Source organism: Piliocolobus tephrosceles, unplaced genomic scaffold (genome assembly GCF_002776525.5).
Source record: "Piliocolobus tephrosceles isolate RC106 unplaced genomic scaffold, ASM277652v3 unscaffolded_32273, whole genome shotgun sequence".
Classification (NCBI taxonomy): Eukaryota; Metazoa; Chordata; class Mammalia; order Primates; family Cercopithecidae; genus Piliocolobus; species Piliocolobus tephrosceles.
In genome coordinates this window covers 1-5,327 of record NW_022315725.1, presented here as the reverse complement: position 1 = coordinate 5,327, position 5,327 = coordinate 1, and the positions used below count along the sequence as shown (strand labels likewise).

The following is a 5,327-nucleotide window of genomic DNA, read 5'->3' as shown; positions in this document are numbered from 1 at the left end:
TGCCCAGGCTGGAGTACAGTGGCACGATCTTGGCTCACTGTAACCTCCACCTCCTGGGTTCAAGCGAATCTCCTGCCTCAGCCTCCTGAGTAGCTGGGACTATAGGCACACTCCACCACGCCCAGCTAATTTTGTAGTTTTAGTCGAGACAGAGTTTCACCAAGTTGGCCAGGCTGGTCTCCTGACCTCAGGTGATCCACCTGCCTCGGCCTCCCAAAGTGCTGGGATTATAGGTATGAACTACTGCGCCTGGCCTAACATAACATTTTCTCTTTTTTTCTTTCTTTTTTTTTTATAGCACAAACTTAGGGCTCTTTATTCAGGCAGTAAAATAAGGAACAGCAAAGTGGGAGGGCTACACCACCACCATGGCAACAGAAAGCCTCAAAAACATAAATCCCTCAACTTATGTCGGGTAGACTCTTCCTAGCTCACGAGAAACACATTTTAACTGGCTAAGGACAAGGCCAGGCAGTGTGGCCACACTGTGGAAGTGTAGCTGGATGCGTGGCATCTGGTCAGTCCTGGAAGTGCTTGGTGAAGGCTTCCAGCAGCTCCTGCTTCTTCAGCCCACTCTTCAGCCCGTAAGCCCGGCAGGCCTCTTTCAGCATGGGCACAATGAACTTGCCCAGCGTGCCCTTGCTGATGTGGGTCTTCAGTTCCTCTTCTGAATACTCCACCTTGGGCATTTTGCTTCCAGAACCTTCATTATCGTGTTTTCTCTTAGTAACTTTCACTTCAGGATTGTAATCTGGTGGGTAAACAAGCTCCTTAAACTCATCCACCAAGGAGCCCAGTCTTTTATTCATTGCTTCAACCTTGGGCAATGTCAGGTCCACTGCTTGTTCTAGCTCCATCAAATCCAAGGCCAAGGCCTCCAGGTTCCTGAAATGTGGCTGCAGCACGGGGTTCTCAAAGCTGTCACTTCTGTATGTGAAGCGAAGCTTCTCAACGATAGCCTTCATCTTGTCTACCTGCTCTGGAGTTGCCATGATTTTTTCAGTAAAGGGCATCTTCCTTTTATCATCAGCAAAGGGTAAAAAGGCCAGCTGGAAGCCTGGAGGAGTCACCTGATTTTTCTGGTCATCCAACTCTTCTTCCTGTGGCACCTAAGCCACAAAATAAGGGGGGATGTTCCTGTGGGGTGTGTATCTGCACAATGCTGCAACCTCCTTCTCCAGACACTTGATGAGCAGAGCACTGAGCAGGGTTGAGCTCCCAATCACCCACGACTCCTCTGGGTACACGAACAGGGAGGGCCTCAGGTAATGGTGTTTCTTCAGCAGTACCAATGGCTTGAAACCCATGAGTGTCAAACCTGGATCATCAAACCATTTCAGCTCTTCTGTTTCCTCTTTCTCCAGTATAATCTGATGACTCCCATAGATCTGAGACCTCTTGGTATCGCTAGGCAGAAGCAAACCACCTATACCCCTATTAAAGGTCTGAGTCTTGGTTTTCACTGGTTCACTGGTTTCCCGATAGAGCTTTATTGGAGGAGGGTTGAGAGCCTTCTGGACCAGATTATAAATGCCCACAGAGATCACTATATCTTTGTTGAGCTTCAGCTTTAACCTACTGAGTGCTCGCTTCCTGGTCTCCTTGGCACGAACCTTCCGCAACAGGTCTTCTAGCTTGCTGGATTCCTCAAAGTGAACCCTGAGGTCCTCATCCTCTGCTATGCTGATGATATCTCTGTAGAACAAGGATATGTCAAAGCCCCCAGGTTTCTTCAGGTGCATCAAGTCAAGGAAGATGCCTGTATCTCGGAGATTACCAGCTTTGGTCCTGGCCCGGCTGGCTTTGGCACTGTCATTGCCATGGGGGTTATCTTCATTGGTGAACAGCATGATCCCCTTATGGCTCATCTTGAATTGGACATCACTAAAGAGGTTGGCACAGACCCACAGCACTTCACTGAGTGAGTAGTCAGATCCGTGGCCCATCAGATCTTGGAAATGTTTTTGTCCCTGCTGCCCCTTAAACTGGTCAAGCTCTAGAATTCGTTTTGCACCTGGATTATCCAGCTCCTGTAAGACGTAAATATTTTTGCAATTCACTGAATTTTTGTCTTTCTCGGTACCATAGAACACCACAGCCAGGAGATCTCGATCACTGATTATGATCTTACTGATGTACACACTTTGGATACACTGGATGCTCATGTCAAAAGGTGTCAACTCATCTTCACTCTGAGATTCAAACATAGCCTTGGAGGCATCAATCAAAAAAATCAAACTATCTCTTTCTGAATATTTATAGTCTCCACTTGCTTCAAGGTTCTCTTCTTGTTCTTCTGCTTCTTCATCGCCCTCAGTTTTGTAATATGACTCCCACCCTGACATGTTGGTTACTGCTCACTTTGGCACAGGGAAGTGACCAACTTGGACAGAAGCCGAGAACATAACATTTTCTAAGTAACATTTGGGTTAAAGAAGAAATCAAAAGAAAAAAGTTAAAATATGTACAATATACAAAAACCTGGGTGATAGTAATAAAGTATAATTTAAGAGAAAGTTTTGTGAAAGTTGTCAGAATCAAAACGGAGTCACTAATGTTAAAGAAACCCTGACAAGGCTGGCAGCAGTGGCTCATGCCTGTAATCTTAACACTTTGGATAGCCAAGGTGGGCAGACCACTTGAGGCCAGGAGTTTCAGACCAGCCTAGACAAAACGGTGAAACTCCATCTCTACTTAAAAAAAAAAAAAAAAAAAAAAAAGGGCTGGGTGTGGTGGCACACACCTGTAATCCCAGCCATTGGGAAGCTGAGGCACAAGAATCACTTAAACCCAGGAGGCAGAGGTTGCAGTGAGCCAAGATTGTGCTCCAGCCCGGGTGACAGAGTGAGACTCTATCTCAGAAAAACAAACAACAACAACAACAGCAAAAATCCTGACAAATAGAGCTGGGGAAAGCTAAGAAAGGAGAATTCTTATGCTTGTATGCCTGATAACTATCACAACAGATCTCAAAAACCACAAACTTGCATAAAGGCCATTGCGACATCATCCAAAAGATATTTCTGCAAGGACATTTACTCAACAACTGCCTATCCAGTCTCAAATTGGTGTCATCCTTGTTAGTGATCTTTGTAGCCAAGGATAATCATTTCAAAACAATTTTGTAATCCTCTTCATTTTTCTTTTAAAAACCTTTGTCTTCCTTTACCTACCTGAATATGCACATAGTTTACTATGGCACATGTATTCCCATTGCAATACTTTATTCCCAAATAAATATCTTTTTCTTTTAAAGACCCTCTCTCTGTTTGTTACTTAGGTTAAAAGCTTTTATCGCTAAATACCTACATTGGAAAAGTGGAAGAATCCCAAATTATGATCATAGGCTCCTCCTTAAGAAAATAGAAAAAGATAAAATTTAACCCAAAGGAAGCAGAAAGAAATCAATAAAGATCAGGGCAGAAATCAATGAAATAAGAAACAAAAAATGATAGAGGAATTTAATAAACCAACTCCTGTTTCTTTGAGAAGATCAACAAAATTGCTAAACCTTTCATTAAGCTGAGGAGGAGAAAAGAAAGATGTCACAAACAACCAATATCAGAAATGAGAGATGACTTCCCTACAGATTACACAGATAGCAAAAAGATGATAGGAGAATGTGATGAACAACTTTATGTCAATAAATTTTAAAACTTCAATAAAATGGACAAGTAATTAAGAGACACAAATTTCCAAAGGTCACTTAAAAAATAGATAACCAGAATAGCCATAGATCTGTTATGAAAGCAATTAAGTTGCAAAGAAAACTTTATGCTTGACTGGTGAAGTTTATTAAACATTTAAGAAAGCCATGTTAATTCTATACAAACTACTCCAGGAGAAAAAGTTTTCCAACTAATTCTCTGATGTCATTCAAGACAAATTATCCAGATACATTTAGAAGAAAACTACAGACCAATAGTTCTCATAAATGTAACTCTAAACAAAATTTTAGCAATTTGACAAATGTTGATGTAAGTTTTCATGTCAATCAATATAATTCATCATATTAACAAACAAACAAAAAAAATCATGTGATGATCTCAACAGACACATAAAGAACATTTGACAAAACCCCACATTCATTTCTGATAAAAGTTGTCAGCACACTAATAATAGAAGGGAAATTCTCAACCTTTAGAGTATTTGCTATGGATTAAATGTTTATATCATTCCAAAGTTTACATATGGAAACTCTGATCCCCAGTGTGTTACTACTTGGAGATGGGGCCTTTGGGCAGTAATAAGGTCATAAGGATAGAGCTCTTATCCTGAGATTAGTGCCCTGATAAGAAGAGACATGAGAGAGAAGACCATTATCCCTCTGAAATGTGAGGAGAGAGCAAGGTGTCCCACTGCAAACCAGTGAGTGGGTCTTCACCAGGAGCCACATTGGCTGATGTCTTGATCTTGAACTTCACAGTCTTTAGAAATTTGAGAACTAAATGTTTGTTGTCTAAACCACCCAGTCTATGGAATTTTTGGTATAGCAGCCTGAACTGAGTAAGACATCATCTACAGAAACCCTACAGTTAACATTATACTCAATCTTTGTTTTCCTATCAGACCCCTAAGGAGCTGTCTTAGTCTAGTTCATACTACTATGACAGGATGCCGGTCAGGCGCCATGGCTCACATCTGTAATCCCAGCACTTTGGGAGGCCGAGGGGGGCAGATCACCTGAGGTTGGGAATTTGAGACCAGCCTGACCAACATGGAGAAAGCCTGTCTCTACCAAAAAACAAAACTAGCCAGGTGTGGTGATGCATGCCTGTGATCCCAGCCACTGGGGAGGCTGAGGTAGGAAAATCGCTTGAATCTGGGAAGTGGAGGTTGCAGTGAGCTGAGATCACGCCATTGCACTCCAGCCTGGGTAACAAGCGTGAAACTCTGTTTCAAAAAAAAACAAAAACAAAAACAAAAAAACAAACAGGATGCCACAGACTGAGTGACTAATAATAAACAGAACTTTATTGACTCACAGTTCTGGATGCTGGGAAGTGTGATATCAAAGTGCCAGCATCTAGCACGAGCCTTCTTGCTGTGTCATCACATGGTGGAAGGGCAAAGCGAGAGCAAGAAAGAGATAAAAGGGGGCTGAACTTGTCCTTTTGTAAGGAACCCATTCCTGCAATAATAGCATTAATCTATTCAGGGCAGAGCCCTCATGGCCTAATCACCTCTTAAAGATCCCACCTCTTAATACTTTTACACTGGCAATTACCTTTCAACATGAACTGGGTAGGGGACAAATACATAGGAGGAGCCCTTTTAGATATTTTTCTTCCTAACCACTCCACCCATCCTATGAAATTAAATACTAT

At 42.2% G+C, this 5,327-nt stretch overlaps 1 pseudogene across 1 annotated transcript; it reads right to left on the bottom strand.

Annotated features, from left to right (window-relative positions):
* Positions 1 to 218: 218 nt before the first annotated feature.
* Positions 219 to 2,680, bottom strand: LOC111534497 (annotated as a pseudogene). The gene has a single exon (XR_002729123.3). The product of XR_002729123.3 is annotated as an X-ray repair cross-complementing protein 6 pseudogene (transcript).
* Positions 2,681 to 5,327: the final 2,647 nt, after the last annotated feature.